The sequence below is a fragment of the Triturus cristatus genome, chromosome 2_1 (genome assembly GCF_964204655.1).
Source record: "Triturus cristatus chromosome 2_1, aTriCri1.1, whole genome shotgun sequence".
NCBI classification, from domain to species: domain Eukaryota; kingdom Metazoa; phylum Chordata; class Amphibia; order Caudata; family Salamandridae; genus Triturus; species Triturus cristatus.
In genome coordinates, this window is record NC_140581.1 from 1,004,061,857 (window position 1) to 1,004,080,932 (window position 19,076).

Here is a 19,076-nt window from a genome sequence, read left to right on the forward strand (position 1 = left end):
TATACTGATGAACTGCTTGTGGCATCAAAGACAAGACTGTAATCTAGATACAACTGGTGTTCTGAATCATCTTGCTCACAATGGTCAGAAGGTGCCACCTAAAATGATGCATTACTGTAAAAAAATGGCAATTTTTTCTTGTCATTATATTGAAAGTGAGCAAGGCAAGTCTCAAAAGAACGAGTTTCTGCAGTTCTGAAAATGAATTCTCTGACCACCCAGAGAAAGGTGAGGCTGTTCCAAGGAATTGTTGGCTACTGTTGTAAGTGGATTTCAAACTTTTCCTTGACTGCAAAGCCATAAACAAAGCTAACTTATAGTGATATCAAGGATTAGGAACAGTTGGATGACAAATGTATGAAGGCCTTCCAGGATTTGAGAGAAAGATTATGTAATACACCCGCCCATGGAATGTCCGATTATGATAAAGAATTCTACCTTTTTCCATTCTGAAAAGAGTGAGTGTGCCCCATCAGATTTGACCCTAAACCATGGGGAGAATTATGAGAATCATGGAAGACCTACCTACTGTGATTGACCTAACAAGCACTTGTTGCTTGCAGATACAATGAAAGTGGCAATTTATACAGATAGCCAGTATGGATTTAGAGAGGTTCATGATTTTGAACAGTTGTGGTCATAAAGGGGTTTTATCACATCCTCTGGTACTACCATCAGGAACAGTACCTACAGTTTTGATGTTTTGGAAGCAATACAACAATCAAAAGAAATTGCGGTAGTCGAATGTGCTGCCCATAAGGCGGGTTATCATATGGTCCTGGTGGGAAACAAATATGCTGACCAGGTAGCGAGATACTGCACACTTGAAAATGCATCTGTAAAATTAAATGAGTAGATTGTGATTCAAGAAACAGAACAGAATTAATCAAGTGAAAGTTCTGCTGATAGCACAGAAAATGTAAATTGTTTTTGGAGATGGGCATGCCAAAAGAATTGGTATCCTTCCTGGTTATTATTCATGAAAATACGTATGCCCGTGTTCGATGGGGCAAACCAGGGGAGGTGACGGATAGATTTAAAGTGTCCAAAGGAGTTCGCCAAGGGTGTGTGCTCGCTCCCACATTGTTTTCATTATTCATTAATAGGGTTATAAATTATTTTTCAAACAACCCTACCGATGCTCCCTCCCTGGCTGGAATGAAGGTTCCCCTACTCATGTTCGCGGATGACACCCTTTTGATCTCAAAGACGAGACAGGGTTTGCAATTAGCCCTGTCTCGCTTTGAGATTTTTTGTCGCGAGCATGAGTTGGAAATAAATGTTGGGAAATCTAAGTTTATGGTCTTTCGTGGACCACGGCGCATTAAGGCGCAGGTGTGTCTGGGTGGTGTCAGTTTGGATCAAACGGCTGTGTTTACCTATTTAGGGGTCACTTTTAGCGAGACTTGCAGCTGGTCTCATCAGCTGGATCTTCTTGCTCTTAAACATGCCCAATTAGGTGGAGCTTTGCTGAAAGAGCATAAACATTCCTTAACGAAAACAATAGCTCCCCTAATGAAGATCTATGGCTCCAAGATTCTGCCTGCCATTTTATATGGTGCTGAGATTTGGGGCTTTAGTAACTTGTCCAAGTTGATGACCGCCCAGAATAAATTTCTCCGGTCAGCAATAGGGCTACCGCAATCCACTCCGCGTATTCCCCTATTATATGATCAGGGAATCCAGCCTTTAGAGGACTTGGCAGGGTATAGACCCCTGGCGTTTTGGCGTCGCCTGTGGACTACACCTGAACTATCGATCTACGCTAAAGCCCTTCTGGAGGTTAAAGGGCTGGAGGGTTCGCATAGGATACCCTGGTTGTCTGGTATTAAAACCCTGCTGATTGATCTTGGGATGGGTGACCTTTGGGCTAACCATGATACTGTGGTCTTTCCGCCGAAAAATGTCCTAAAGGACGCCTATTGGTGCTTTATTAAGAATAGGAGATGTGTTTCCCTCATAGGCACCTCGATGACCACCATATTCCTAGTTTTTAAGGATGAGTCTGTCTATGAAGGTTGCTGGGATACCATTTGGAAGTATTTTGATCGCAAATTGTATCACCAGTTTAGAGTGGGCGCCCTACCACTGCGAGGTCTCACCAAAAGCTGGAGTCCTCTTGGTAGTGATAAGTGCCCCTTCTGTGTAGATGCAATCGAATCATTGGACCATTTCCTTTTCTGTTGCCCAATTTATTTACTCCCTCGTCGTGTTTGGCTTCGTCCTGTTTTCAGATTAATGAGCACTCGTTCTGCACAGGTTGCTAGTAGAATTTTGAAAACAGATACATCAAAACCTGTTGTAATAGGTGTTGCCAAATTTATTAGTTGGGCATGATCCTTAGGGCACGGAAACTCAAGTCGTGATATGTGTTCCATAAGGCTTTAATTGCTTTCAATTAGCACCATATTATGGACTATTAGGTTGACTGGCGTGTCTCTTATTGTATTTTATTATGCTTGTCATTATATTTTTAAATTACCTGTTTATTATGTAATACTTTTATGGTTTTAGAACTTTTATCATGTATTGTAATATGAACTGTATTGTATATGAACTGTTTTAACATGTGTAGAATGTATTTTATGATGTTAATCGAATAAAGACTCATTGACTGACTGACTGGTAAATTGTTTCTTGTTGGACCCAATTCAGACTTGAGTGAATAGAGGGATCTCCAGGAGAAACTATCGGAGGATGAGAAACGAAGATGGGAAATGTTAGGTTTTAAAATGGAGTTACCCAGTCATATGAATCACTTCTAAATAGAGATATTTTCTTCCTGACAGTGTTGTATATTCAATGGCCTGTTATTTACATGGCCAGACTCATGCAGTAAGGGACTCACTGACCAGAACTTTCAGAAAGGAATGATTCAATTAAAAATTCAGAAATATTAAAGAAGATCTGTGCCAAAGATGTGTGATTTGTCAGAGAAACATCTGCAAAAAGGAACTGTGGGTCTTACGATTCACATTGGCAAATCAGAGGGCCCATTCACAAGACTCCAGGCTGACTTGTTTGAGATGCCAGTTTAGAATAGCTTTAAATATATTCTCTTTATCATCTGTTTTCTATACTGGTTGAGGCCTATCCTACCCAGAGATCTAACAGTTGCCAAACTCTTATTAAGGCAATCGTTACGGTTTGGCTTGCCATCCTCTATTGAGACAGACCGTGGAACTCACTATAAAAATGAGATTCCTAAATTGATTTGAACAGCTGTCCACATTGATCAAATGTTTCCTCAATCATGTGGCATAGTGGAGAAGATGAAGGAAACAATCAAAAGTGTGCGGGAGCCCCGCAGTGGATCCATTCCGCTCACATGGGGAGAGTGAAGACGATAGATAAATAAGTGGTGACAGCAACCAATAATTTACAATGTCAAAATCAAATTCACAGTGTAGATCGGGGGGGGGGGGAGGGAGGGGGGGGGGGTTAAAGACATTTTTGAAACTGGTGAAGTTGCTGATGAAGGAGAAGATCCTGGTTATGGTTCTAGTGGCTAGTTTCAAATTGAAAATCAGAGTGAAGAGCTGTTGCAACGTCACGAGTGGCAGCATTAAGAAATAGCCTCTGATCCAGCCTGTGAAATGCTTCAGCTGAGAAATTTGAGTATAGAGAACCCCCAGAGGAAGAAAGGAATTTCCAGTGAGTCGAGTTGCTGAAGCAGATCGAAGCACAAGTTCATCATTGGGTGAAGAAGTCTCAGCAGTAGTCACAAGTGAAGATGCAAGGGTTGTAACAACCATGGCAGTGAAAAGAAATTGTGAAAGAAAGCGCTGGGAGAATGAAACGTTAGAATTGATTAAGAAAGAACTAGAAGCAGTTTAAATCAACTCAGAGACCAGCAAGACTGAATAGCCTGTCGCCAAAAAATAAAAGCAAGAAAGAGAATTCCAAACAGTAAGTATGCTTCACCTGACTGGTTGTATCTTGCGTCTGTGTCTGAAGAAAGCCACGTACAGAAATATAGAGTCCAATAAACGGTTGCCAATTAAACAAATCCTGACAGTTGGGAAATAATTTTGAGGTTTGCAAAGAATCCAGATGAAGAAATTGAGTTTTGAGATTATGAGCTAAAGAAGAGAAGTTGACTTTGAAGTTTGATTATTATTTTGTTTTTTTAAAGAAAGGTCTATTATTTTTGGGGGAGAAAAAAACAAGAGAGCTGCTTGAAGATTGATTTTACGAATTCCACACACTTCATTTTTGTTTTTGGTCTCAACAGAAATGGCATAAATCAAATGCTGTGAAATTGTTAGCATGAGCTCATTGATAATGATACTAATAGTCTTATTTGGCTTACTTTTGCGCCTTATTTCTCTGGTAGAATACTTCTCCAGAGGTTGAACTACAATACATAAGGCTGAGTCTTATGCACTGATACATACTTTAGTCAGAGGATTTAATGGTAAAACGTAAACAAAAATGTTGGTTGAATATATGTTGATGTTATGGTGGTTACAAATTGGGAATTACTTTTCTCCCTTCTTCTACAGGTAAAGGTGCAACATATCCTCAGCTCTTATTGTTTATCTTATAATTTCTTTTAGTATATTTAATAAGCAGGAATTTTTATTGCAATACCCATCGGATTTTAACGTTTCGCTGAAGGATCTTCCTGTTTCTGAAGAAGCTGGGAATAGGGTGACGTATAGTAAATTATGAATACAGTTGCACAAACTAACAACAACACTACACAGACTAAACTGAAGTGTGTGTGTGTGTGTATAGTAGGGAGTAAAAAAGAGCAAGAATTTGATAAGGAACGTAATAAGAGGAGAATGAATATGTTTAGAGATTACAAGGATGAATAGAAAAATCAGTGAGCATATTAAGGCAAAGAATTTAGGTTTTCGAATTTGTATCCAAGATTAAGAATGGAACATGAGAGAAAGGGTGAATTGTGTATGGTACACCATGACCCTGCAGGAGTTAGGCCAATGGAATTTGTGGGTGAGAGAGAGTGTGAAAGGAGTTATGTTGTTAGTGGTGATCTTCTGATTCATGAAGACCAAATATTAAGAGTAATATATTATGTGTGTGGTATGGCTACTTATTTCAACCTACCTTGTAATAGAGTGGATTCTTCCTATTTCCTAGAGTTTGTCATGTGAATGGAATGAATGATGCTGTTGGTTTGAAGAAAGTGAAGCCTGGTTTGACCAGGAAGCATTAGAAGTATTAGGAGCTATGATTCCTTCTACAGAAATGACAAGGAATGATGTCAAAATTAGGAGATTTACTACGCATGTTAATAGGCTTGTTTCTAATGCAGCCAGAGCGCCAATGCAGATTAATACTGAGTTAATTGCTATGCACGCAATGATAATGCAAAACTGCTTAGTGCTAGATCGCCTTCTTGAGAAGAAAGGTGGTGTTTGCAGGGTTTGAAGGTAAGAAGATGCTTTACCTTAATTCCTGTGAACAATAAGGTTATTAATGCCTATATCTATAATATCACAAATATTTTTCTTGCAGTCCAAGCTATGGAAGAAATGGTGTGTTGGAAGCCGTAGGTTGCTCGGTTAGTAAAATAGGAAAGGGGTTTAGTCCGGTTGGTGGATGGATTGATAGTTTGCGAGGTGCTAGGTTTTGGACAATAGTAACCCTGTAATTATTGAACTGATTAGTGCAATTGTCCAGTTTCTCTCGTTCACATTTTCTCAGCTGATGTTTCTAAATTGTGGGTGTAAAGAGAAGAGAAAACAGAACTAAACTAAGAACGAGGATGCCAGAGACTGTATAATCAACTGAAACAGTTGGAGGAATTGAATAACAAGAAGCCGACAGCAATGCAGACTGTGTTATAACTGTTTGATTAATCTATAATCAATAAATATTCCACAAATAATCTGAGGGTGGAGTTTGTTAGTGTTTTTAGTGTAGTTTATATTTGTGTGCATTATTCACAATGTGTAGAACGTAGATTCACTTTTGAATTTACATATACTCACTGACATGATGCTATTGCATTTGAAACAAATTTGATATGTCATGTCAAAGTGTGTTTTTCTGCCTTCGGATAAGTAGACCTCAATGTCATCTTATTCAAAATGGATGTGAACTTCTGCATGTTGACTGTTCATTATTTCTGCAGCACACATTTAACACAGATTCATATTTGTTCATTTCCTTTGAAGTTGTTCTTGCTTGTCTTGAAGATTACTTTCCAACACGGGCATAGTAATGTTGCATTTTCAAGGTCCTTCTGCAAGTTAGTCCTGCCATCTTCGGATGACATTTGCATCGATTGGGAGGAATAAATATTCCTGTAGTGGGATAGGGCTTAGATTGTAAAGCAATATCATGTTTTATAGAACTGTATTCTGATTTGCTCAAAGTGCAATTATCTTGCTTGCACCATGATTTTGCAGAAACTAATTATTTCTAATGCAGGAAAACTATACATAAACACCAGATTTGGGAAGTGAGCCAGAGCTTTCCTGAAGACTTTCTGATGCTACTAGGGATGCTGTCTGCTTTCTTATTGATTTTGCTGCTCACTAGGACTAGGACTTTTTCTGATTTGCCAATGTCAGACAGCCATGATCCTTCTCACAACAGGCCTACTCCTCTGGCAGAAATGACGCCCAAATTCAATCAGTCTGGCTGCATTTTCATGCAGGCCTTTAACTCATTAACAAAATGTTGAAGTTAGATGGCAGTACAGTAATCTTAGCTTAAGTGACAGTACGGTCCTCTAGGGCCGAAGAATACCACTGGGCATGTAATTTTGGGGGAGAAACACGTCAACCATAGTTTAAGATGACAGAGGTTTCTTAAAAACTTCAATCCCACTCAATTTTAGTTGTTAATCTTGTACCCCTTTACCATACAATTTTAGATGACGAGGGACTCATTTAGGACCGATATATCCTACAACATGCTGAAAAAGAGCTCAGGGTGAGTTGCTTAACAACGCATTTGCTGCCGAGGAACAAACCCTACAAAGAAGCTTGACAGAGTGAGTAATATGACTGCATGCTTTTCGAGGGATAAACAAGGGATAGTATCATTTTAAGTTCACCATGAACATAGGACATTGGGAGCCTATGTAGGAGGAGCACAGCCTTTTGTGTATTAGGGTTATGGGATGAAGACTTATGCTTTTCCCCTGCTCTCTTCGGGTATATCTTCGCACATAGTAAATGCCCAAATATGTGTATATGATCAAGAGCCTGACAATCCAGACCACAACTCCCAAGTGCCTTGTTTTAAGGACAATTCTTCAGATTTAATTAGAATGTGTCATTTTATAGATTGATAGTCTTTCTGATTCTGATCAGTGCATTTTATTTTGGAGACAATCTATGGCCCTCGTTCTGGCACAAAATGCTCTCGTACTGGGAACTTTTCTAAAGTACACTTTAAAAGTAGGTTTGCCTTTTTGACAAACAAATGCTATACAAACACTAATTTTCTGTGGATATGCCTACAAATAAATTAACACTTTGTGAAGATTAAGGCAGAAATATAGTTATTAGTAATTAATAGATGCAGGATATAACAATGGTCAAATTACATAAATACAGGTGTACCCAACACAAGATCTCAATTTTTGGCTGTCTGGGCCTTACATAACTTGGAATAGTTTCTATAATGACTTTGAAGAAACACATGTAAGAGAATAGACTTTTTCTGTAGGAAATGAAGTCACAACAGTTCTCAAAACCACAGGTGACCATCAAAATGTGTTTGCCTAGCCAAGTGGGCCAGCTTCAAAGGGTCAGTATGTGGGCTCACATTTTTGGTCCAGTGGTGAGAACAAAAAAAAACTACCAATACACTGGCCTTTTCAAGCCAGCCCATCTGGCATAGCCAGAGCGCACAAAAGGCCAGTCCAACATGGTCAGCAAACAAGCAGGTTAGAAAGCCTACGTTTGTGATTGTTAGAACTGCAGGTCTTATTAAAAAAAAAAAAAAATTCTCTACAGTGAGTAGCCCCTTTAATCTTCCGCCGAAATTACGGTGACTAGATTTTGAGAATCAAAAACTGGACAAGGCCAGACATAAAGGTAGGACTAAAGCCTTAATTCTTACTTCTTTCTATTCTATATATCTGTCCCATTTTTTGCATGGCGTTGTAAATTTGTGTGTGTGTATATATATATATATATATATATATATATATACACATATATACACACACACACACACACACACACACGCACACATACATACATACATACGTACACAAAATAGGAGATATATCCTGAGCATATTCCACAGTAGTTAGATACAGTTCGCAATAAAGTGTGGACACAAATCTTCTTCTTTGTCTTCTTTATTTCAGTATATTGCTTCAACACAGTCCTAGCCTCCAACACGTGTTTCGTCTTTTGTGGTGTCAACCACAGACTTCCTCAGGGCTAGAATTCATAACACAGAAAGACCCATATTACAATTCCAAACTAATTCCATTTAAGCAGTCTTTTTTGAGGCAAAGAGCACCACCCTCATATGTTTGTGTATCATAAAGGGAACGAGCATTTTACACACGTAAAGATTGCCAAAGGTACCAAAAGGCATCAAGAAAGTAAGATAGAAGAAGTCTGGCATAACAGTGAAAACAGATCCGATCACCCATATGTGAGTTAGTATAAGCACAAAACGCTTAGTATCTATCACATTGAACCCCCCAAATGTTTTTTTTAAACTTCGTGAAAAGGAAGAAGAATGGGAGGAGACCAAAAAGCATCACAAAAAGCGGTGATCAATCAATCAATCAAAGACATTTATAGAGCGCACTACATACCCGTAGGGTCTCAAGGCGCTGGGGGTGGGGGGGGTGCCGCTACTGCTCGAACAGCCAGGTCTTCAGCTTCTTCCTGAAGGAGAGGTGGTCTTGGGTCAGGCGCAGGTCGGTCGGGAGGGAGTTCCAGGTCTTGGCGGCCAGGTAGGAGAAGGACCTTCCTCCTGTAGTCGCTCTTCGGATGCGGGGGACGGCGGCGAGGGCGTGGTTGGCTGATCGGAGGTGGCGTTTGGGAGCGTAGAAGTTGATTCGGCTGTTGAGGTAGCTCGGGCCTTGGTCGTGTAGTGCTTTGTGTGCGTGGGTGAGGAGGCGGAAGGTGATTCTTTTGTTGACGGGGAGCCAGTGTAGGTCTCTCAGATGTCCGGAGATGTGGCTGGTTCGTGGGATGTCGAGGATGAGTCTGGCTGAGGCGTTCTGGATCCGCTGGAGTCTCTTCTGGAGCTTGGCGGTGGTGACGAGGGCCTGGGTGACGGTGATCAGCTATACAAACCACTAAGGCAGTCAAGAGACCAATAAAAGTCCATGCCAACAAAACACATTAGTGAGCATGATGATAAAGAGTCTTGTATCCTTACAGTATTACAGGCGACTCACCAAATATCGCGCAGTATTCCAAAACATATAGTTATGCCAAGATATCCAATATCAAAACAGTCCTATTTACGATATTACAGAGGTACCTAAAATTACTAACAAACATTACTAAATCATTGCTGTCCCAAGATAAATTCCCTACAAATTATACATATCCGCCCATAACAGACATGACTAATACTCACTATTTATCACTATCAATGGAGAGAGAGAGAGAGGACTAGGTAGCTAGTCCGTATCCCCGGGGTTTATATGTGAGATTAAAAAGGACTAGCCTATTTGTGAATTTACATAGACTCAAGACTGTAAGGTAGGGTACAAACCATTTTGTTTGTTAACGAAGCCCCCACCCACCAACCTAGTTGGTGGCATGCTTCATCATCGGGCCCACCCAGTGACACCGAGTGTGTCCCGGGTGTGCTTTGACGCCTGGATACAGCAGAGCAGGTATGTATCTGAGTGTGCAGTGTAGTGACGTGAAGGTGACTATTTAAAAGCTATGCAGGGATCCCAGTACCCGAGGGTAAATTATATTTTAATAATTGGGCCACTGCTTGCATTAAAAAAGGCTGTTGGATGTTATAGGAATGTTAATTAGGGTTTCCCACATCCAGGTGTGGTCTACATGTTTGTGCCACCTCCTACCAGTGTACCCACAGATATCTCTACCTTCGAACAAGCAGTCTACACTGACATAGAGAAACTGAACCTTAAAGGAACATACACCTATCAAAGACAGACCGTGACACCATACAACGCCTACAAAGTAACCCCACCATTGTCATCAAACCAGCTGACAAGGGGGGAGGGATCGTCCTTATTGATAAAACCGACTACGATCAAGAATGTCGCAGACTCCTTAGCGACACACGTAATTACAAACGTCTGGAAAAAGACTCCACCGCCGAACTGCAAATCACCATACACACCATGGTTAAAAGAGCCAGTGACGCTGAACATATCTCAACCCAAGAGGCGGAATACCTGTGAACCAAGAATGCGAAAGTACCTTACTTTAATATTGTAGCCAAAGTACACAAGGGCACCATACCACCCCCAGGAAGACCTATAGTCTCAGGGATCAACTCTCTTCTGGAACCGCTATCTAGGTACTGCGACCACTTCCTGAACCCACTGGTACAAGGAACCCCTACCTACATCAAAGACACTAAACACCTCCTGAACATCATCACTGAAATGAATTTCGATCAAACCACCCAACTACTGGTGGGACTGGACATAGAAAGCCTGTACACCAGTCTCCCACAAGATGCCACGCTGCAAGTCCTACAAGATGTACTGATGCAAAACCCATGGATGTACCATACACCACGGCAATTCATCCTTGACTGTGCAGCCCTAGCCCTCAATGAAAACTACTTCGAGTATGATGGCACTTACTACCTGCAAACTAACGGAACCTCGATGGGCAGTGTTTTTGCTCCTAGTGTGGCAGGACTGTATGTTCACCATTTCGAGCAGGAACACGTCATGTCAATGACCAACCCATACTCCAAAAATGTAAAGACTTGGCACAGGTATATAGATGACATCTTACTGATTTGGGAAGGAACACAGGATGTACTAAACGTTTTTCTCACTTGGCTTAATGAGCGTGACCCGTACCTACGATTCACGTGCACCTCCAGTGCCACCGAGCTGGCCTTCCTGGATCTTAACATTCGAGCAGAACAAGGAACTCTGCGCACCACCACCCACTACAAACCAACAGCAAGGAACTCACTGTTGCAATTTGACAGCTTCCACCCCAGACCATTAAGGGAAAATCTACCATTTGGGCAATTCCTGCAGATCCGCAGAAACTGCAGCCACCTAGAGGACTACAAAAGACAATCCCGCACCTTATCACACAAACTACAGGAACGTGGATATCCCAATGCCATTATTGCCAAAACCAGCAAAAGGGTACGCAATATAAACAGAGAATCACTATTGGAAACAGTAACAAAAGACCAAGATCCACCACCCATGACCACATATAATACAGCGTCAAATCAAGTTTCCAGCATCATCCGTAAACACTGGAAGATAATCAATTCAGGCACCAGAAAATGGGAGATCCAGCGCTTTGCATTCAAACGTGCCAACAACCTTAAAGACAAACTAGTGTCAACAAGACCACGTGCCAGTCCCAAATCTATGGGCAACACAGTCCTTAACTGTTGGGGCCTTCCCAAAGTCACTGGACATTATCCATGCTACAACTGCAGTGTGTGCCATCTCACCAAACCAACGAAAACTCTCAACCTTGAACCTGGCAAAATCTGGACACAACACCAACACACCAACTGCAACTCCAGTAACCTTGTGTACCTCATAACATGCCCCTGTGGGCTCCGTTACGTGGGCATGACGACCCGCAAAATCAGGACCAGAGTGGTTGAACACAGAAGCACGATCAGGTGTGACAAAAACATCAGCAGACTGACAGATCACTACCTCAGTGCACACCACACCCCCAATGACATGTCCTGGACTGTTATTGAACAATTTGACATTCACCAAACAGACAATGACCAGATCCTTCATACCAAAGAACAGAGATGGATCTATTGTCTCTCTACGCAGCAACCGGGCCTGGGCCTGAATGACCCCATACCCTGGAGCTCACTAAAAACATGAATTTCTTACTCTTGATTCCCCTCCGTGTTAAATGTCCCCCTGTTGTATTGGCCAGTTATAACACACCTGGCACCCCACAGCGCTCTTTAAGTTCTCTTTTTCCCCAGTTAGCGCTCTTTTGTTTTACAACTGTACACTAATCTGTGTACACTGGGTACAGCTCACCCAGCCTTCCCAATGCGCAGGCGCCGACTTTCGGCACCACACATGCTCACAGCAGAGCACACTACTCCCCTGCACATGGGCATGCTCGCAGCAGGATACTCTTCTGGGCATGCTCACAACAGGATACACTGCTCTCCCGCCCATGTAAATGTAAATGTAGGTGTACTTGTAAAGCGCACTGTGACTCCATGGAGTATCCTGGCGCTGAAGACCGCTGGGGAACCCGTCCTGGCTTTCCCTGTGAGATGGTCCCTTTCTGGGTATCTCCAAGGTGAAACCAGGCATCCCCGGCGTCTGTGGGGGGCCGTTGTAGAGATGAGGCAAGCCTAATGCCCAGAGTTGCTGAGTGTGTTCCTGGTTAGAGTAGGTACCGAGGCGAGAATTATCGAGTCCGTTTTGACCCTGGTCCACGACCCTGCCGCGTCGGGAATTGAACCCTGGTCCCTGGCCGATTCTCTGCTTACGGGTCTGCCGCCTCTAACCAGTGAGCCACACCTCTCCACCATATATACCATGTATACCATGTGCAGTACAGCCATGACTCAGCGTGTCCTCGCACAGTCTGTCTTCTCTGTCCTTCCCCGCACAGGTGTTCAGAATGATGCAGCCTGCATTTAAAGCACAAACACGGCCGAGGACAGCCCAACGGAGGACGCAGAGACGACTGGAGGCTCAACGCAGACACTGACCGAAAGTATCGTGAGTAAACCAAGCGCTTCAGCTACAAGCCGGGTAAGCTCGTTTTCCACAGGTCCCTAACCCCCTAAGGACCCTTTATCTTCCCAGGGTCCATTCCTCTGCCGGACTACTCCATGGGGCATGTTTGGCAACAAGCCAACGTGAGGATAATCTTCCTTTCATGCACTTTCCACCGTTTTTTTGTCTTTTGATGCGCTTACGATGCTTAGCCCACCACAAAACTTCGTGTACATATGATAACTATCACCTTAGCCATACCACCAATATGGCTACACCATTTGCCGCTTATTTATCGTCTACACAGCACAATAGATATTGGCAATCAATATGTCTTGTGAATATGTAACCATACTGAGGCTCTCCCCTGTATGTGTGTCCTGTCATACTTGTTGTATGTCCAGTAATGCTCTAAGAGGGAGTCCCCCTCTCGCATGTAAAGCACCTTAGCAAGTGCTACACATTTCTCAAAATTACACAATCACTTAAATCTAAGTAATTTGCACCTACACACTTTGGTCCTGAGGAAAGCCAGTTTTAATCATAAAGGCCTGGCTGAAACATGTAGACCACACCTGGATGTAGGAAACCCTCATTAACATTCCTATAACATCCAACAGCCTTTTTTAATGCTAGCAGTGGCCCAGTTAACTAAAATATAATTTACCCTCAGGTACTGGGATCCCTGCATAGCTTTTAAATCGTCACCTTCACGTCACTACACTGCACACTCAGATACATACCTGCTCCGCTGTATCCAGGCGTCGAAACACACCCGGGACACACTCGGTGTCACTGGGTGGGCCCGATGATGAAGCATGCCACCAACTAGGTTGGTGGGTGAGGGCTTCATGAACAAACAAATTGGTTTGTACCCTGCCTTACAGTCTTGAGTCTATGTAAATTCACAAATAGGCTAGTCCTTCTTGATCTCACATAATACTCACTATTAACATTCTGTTTAGCGAGCCAGTAATAAGGAATATCCACAATCTCCTGTTCAGTATATATTAATCAGCTCACCTAGTGAAAACAACGATCATTTAAAGTGAGAAACCACATATTTAGGGAATTCCAAAACTCCAAAATTCATTACCAATATAATTTCTTATTCTAAGCACTAAAAGATGCTCCATAAAGTGACTTAAATGTCGTATATACAGTGAATAATATCACAGCAAATCGGTACCTCAAAAGACAATATTGAATTCTAGCCCTGAGGAAGTCTGTGGTTGACACCACAAAAGACGAAACACGTGTTGGCGGCTAGGACTGTGTTGAAGAAATATACTGAAACAAAGAAGACAAAGAAGAAGATTTGTGTCCACACTTTCTTGCGAACTGTATCTAACTACTGTGGAATATGCTCGGGATATATCTCCTTTTTTGTGCATAATGGTGTAGACTTTGTCTGCATTGCTGGTAATTGGTGGATGGCCATTCCCTTTATCCTTGGAGCAACCAGATATTTTGAACTCACTATTTTATAACTGCGCAATTGTTACCCAACCATCCTTTCTCCTTTATACATATATATATATATATATACACACACACATATATACAAACACACAAACACATTTCAACAGAAATTATGCAGTAGCAGTGTGGGCCATTAGATGTCGCGTTGGTGTATTATTGAATTATTGTATGTTTCGTCTATGCTAAACGTTTTGTGACTCCACTGCTTAGAAGTCACAAACAGTCCAAAACCAACAATAACAAATGAAAAGGACCATATCATTATACAATCAATATAGCTCAATCAACAGCATTAAGACAAGTTCCATGCAATGCTATATCCACAATTCACATCCAATTACATTCCTGTAGAGCCTTATATGTGAGTTCAAATCCACTTTTTTTTTTTTTACAATTGCACATCAGCCCAGCCAACACGTTTCATCCAAAAAGGACTTCATCAGGGTTGGGTTATTCTTCAATTTCGAATGTTTCATTGTATGAGGAAATGTCAAAAAGCAGATTTCCGGAAAAATTCAAGATAATATGTCAGGTGGTATAATACCCCCTATTAAATCTTTCTCGTCAGAGTTGATAGACCTGTATCTCCAGCAAATGGCTGGAATCTTGTGGTATGGACTATCGACTCTGACGAGAGAGATTTAATTGGGGGTCCTATACCACCCGATATATCTTGAACTTTTTCCAGACATAATCTTTTTAACATTTCCTAATACTACGAAATATTAGGAATTGCAGAATAACCCAACCCTGATTAAGTCCTTTTTGGACGCAACGCATTGGCTGGGCTGATGTGTATTTGTAAAAAAACTTCAATAACGTGGATTTGAACTCACGTACAAGACTCCCAAGGAATGTACTTGGACGTGAACTGCAGATGTAGCATTGCATGGAACTTTTCCTAATGCTTTTGATTGAATTATACTGATTGTATAATGATATGCTCCATTTCATTTCTTATTGTTGACATACACACATATATATACATTACATAAGCTATGGCAGGACCTTCTCTTTGTGCCCCTCCTGCTCTCCTCCCCAATCTCCTCTGCTAGGAGCATGCAGCAGGCCTCTTTGTATGCTGTCTGACCAAAACAGATACATTACTTTAATTATTTCAGAGGCAACTGTGAAAGGGCAGCATACCTTTCAATTTCGACCTGCCCTTTCTCCCAAAAACCATGGCATGTATTTAAAACTAAAAAAAGTGTTGGAACAATGTGACAGTCCTGTGAAAACCTGGAATGTCCTGGGAAATCCAGGACATCTGGTCACCCAAGTCCAAACCCTAAAATTTCACTTTACATGTGTTTTTTTGCGGTTTTGATATGTTTGGGGGCATTGTAACATCTTACTTGAGGACCAGTAACATTACACAAGGCCAGATTTATTTTAGACATGCAGAGATTAAGAGTTTTGCCCAGCATCACAGGTGTTGAGCCAACGCCGAGATTCGAACCCGATTGCCCAGTTCCAAAGTCAGCAGCTCTGGTCGTACAGTGTGGCCTTTTAGACCTTGTGATCGCTACAGATCTGCCAGTGTGCCATTTCGGGGACCAGCCGACTCAATGAAGAATAAGGTTTACTGTGATGCTTGCAGATTTGCATCCATCCCAAACCAAATGTACCACAATACAGCTGTCCACTGGTCCCAAGGCATAACTTGCAAAGGACATATCAAGCATCTACATGCTATTTAACCAACACTACATTGCATGCCATGTGTGAAATGCTAAAAGCCAGACTGCACACAGGATTTCCACCGTTCCAAAAGAAAAGCATCTACCATTTCTTCAAGATTTAACAGGCACATGCATCAAGCACAAAACCGGTCGCAAACGGGCAGATTCTCAGAATCTGCCCCTATGCGACCGGTATTTTTGCATTTGGGATGCATCATCCCAAATGCAAAAATCGCTATTTAAGGAATCTCAAAATTGGGATTCATTAAATAGCGATTGCATTTAAGGAATCCCTAATTGAGATTCCTTAAATGCAATGCATTACAGTTTAAAAAATAGCGATTTCGCTATTAGCGTGAGCAAATTACCATGAGGCTGGACCTCATGGTAATTTGCGAAAACTTAGACAAATGCACTTATGTGCATTTTTCTAAGTTTCATGTTGCCCACACACATGCCCTTAGAGCATGTGTGTATGCAACATTTGTGCAGAGTGAACATACATGGGTGCAATAGGGTGTCATTTTGACACCCTTGCACCATCGAAATTGCGGGAGCAATTTGCGAGTACCTACTGGTACTCGCAATTTGCTCCCGCAATCTCTAATTCATTCCTATGGGCCTGGAGGCCCATAGGAATGAATGGGAAGACATTCCTTAATTGCGACTTGCAATTTGCTAGTCGCAATTAAGGAATTTGTGGGAATCGCTATTTCTTTAGCGATTCCTACATGCATAGGGTTTTGCTATTCCTTAATTGCGATTCCTTAATAATCGCTATTAAGGAATCGCAAAACCCTATGATGATGCATGTGCCTATAAGAGTCTGCAAACTCGTGGATCAGTTTTAAAGCGCCATCCTCCTGCATTTGCTGTTTAAAGTATGCAGGGGGAGAAGGGGCGGGATACCGGAGTTATGCGATTTTCAAATTTTATGTACCGGCTGGGACATTAAGTTACCGCCCATGCCTGTAGAAAAACTGCCAGGAGCAACACTAACTACAAACCCTTGTACACAGCCTGCCGCAGATGAAAACTGCAATTTACGCAGATAAAGAAATGACCCAATGAACTTTCTAGCGCAGCACTTGACAACTGGGATCTTTGTCTACTGACACCTACCACATGAAGCCTGATGGTCGCTGGTCTGTCAGGCACTTTGCAGCACTGTGAGTTGTTTTCACTTCAAAGAAACGAACTTGGGAAGCTTACAATAAGAGTGACTACTTCCTCCTCAGGTCTGCGACGAGTAACTCTATGTAATGAGGCAGTCAATGAAACCCTTGCCATACCCTGTCTGCTCTCTACTGTTTGTCCCTGCCTCCTCCCCAACTAACTCGTCGGTAGCCTGCCAGAGATTTGAAGCTGCGCGGGTCTATACTAACGCAATCCTCCCGGGAAGAGCGGCACCAGTGGCGGGACGATACGAATTCACCACTTCCTATTAGAGGAAGGTTTCTTAGCAACGACGGCGTCGCACGTGACCAATACGTTCAGTCCTGATTCTGTACGTCATGTGCGTCGCGACTCATCCACTGCGCTTGAGCTAGAATCTGTTACTCAGAAATCCGTTACCCAGTCGAGTGAGGCTCCTGGAGCTGGGGTCGTGAATTGAGTTCAGAGATGCTCCTGCTGACAGCATACTTACTGAAGGCGTTCATCCACGCGAACTAACTTGCCAACTCAGTGTGGACCATTCACAGATCGTTTTCCGTGCTTTCCATTTTTCTGGGAATACAACTGCCGTTTTCGGTGAACGAATGCCACCCTGTGTAGAGGAGGGTGTTTACTGTGTCTGTGCACCTGGTCGAAAAGGGGCTCTTAGGGCTGCGACGGGCCCATATGTTTTTTTACTTTTAGAAAAACTGTTAAGTACATTTCGCTAAAAGAACCGTCCCGAGGTGGTTAATTCCGACTGAAAGTTTAAATGCTTCAGCTGAAGTCCGAGGCATCTCCTGTGCTGCGAAACTGAGGGAGCTGCAGACCGCTAAACAAAGTCGTATTGCCAGGGCACATGCTTCACTGAAAGAAATGTAAATGTGTACAGCTGTTCAGTCTGCAAATGTTAAGGTTGTTTGGAAGCCGGTATTAGATTTAAATGATGAAATCACTTGAGCCTTCCTGATGACACCCATTTTTTGTAAAGTATTGTGAGGAATCTACCAGCTAAGCTATGAAGTGTGTGCTTTTTAAAAGACGGTTATAAAAAAACAAATTGCACTATGTAAAGTCTAGCTATTAAAGGTATTACCTTTGGAAGCTCGTTTTTATTTTTTCAATTTATTTTTATAAAAACTTTTTAGGTCAAGCCTAGGTAGCACATGTGTTGTCTTCGAGACATGACGTATTTAACCTGTGGGCCCATTGGCTTTTTATTCGTCCCTTCGATTGTCGTTCAAAAATGCTTGCTAGTGGTTAGTCCTTCCTCTTTGTCCTTCCTTTGTAGGTCTTGCCTACGCAGCGCGTATGTGCTGCATAGGCATAAAGACCTTTAGCGATCGCTTCGGCTTTTCAGCCAAAAATGTGCACGCATTCCATTGCCTTCAATGGCAATGTGTGCACGTCTGGAGATTCACTTGCGGGAGCGAGCGGCTGGCGCCATATGTTATCAATTATCGTGGCGCCAGCCACTCGCTCCCGCAAGTCAATGGCGCAGGTCCCCCTCGCTGACGCGCGTATTTGTTTATCTGGTACTAGCGCTGCCACGTTCTGTATCCGAGCCCTGCTTAGCCATGGGCGCTGGGAGCTGCTGCTTCTACTGCTGGGGCTGAGACACCTCTCCCGCCTGTCCTCTGTATAAGCAGGCTCCTCCAAAGGGAGCATGCAGATCCAAGACCCCGCAAACCATTTATCGCAATAAAGATTTTTTGGGCCGGTGGCATTTCAATTGAAAGCAAACAAACCATACATGTTCACAAGAGTATTGTAACTTTTTTCATCAGTGCCCTAATTTAAACAAAGTTGCGTGTCTGCTTGTTATTTCATTTTTTTATTTTAAATACGTTCAGTGAAATCGCTACTTTTTATTGCATAAACAAAGTCTTTTTCTCACG

The 19,076-nt window shown here is 42.3% G+C and overlaps 1 protein-coding gene across 1 annotated transcript in view; it reads right to left on the reverse strand.

Moving 5' to 3' along the window:
• CNTLN (centlein) overlaps positions 1-17,466 on the reverse strand; it is a 1,182,709-nt gene extending 1,165,243 nt beyond the window's left edge. Inside the window, exon 1 of the mRNA XM_085634784.1 lies at positions 17,146-17,466. The gene's annotated coding sequence lies outside the window, so the exon portion shown is untranslated. The remainder of the gene's footprint in view (positions 1-17,145) is intronic.
• Between the last annotated feature and the right edge of the window lie 1,610 nt (positions 17,467-19,076).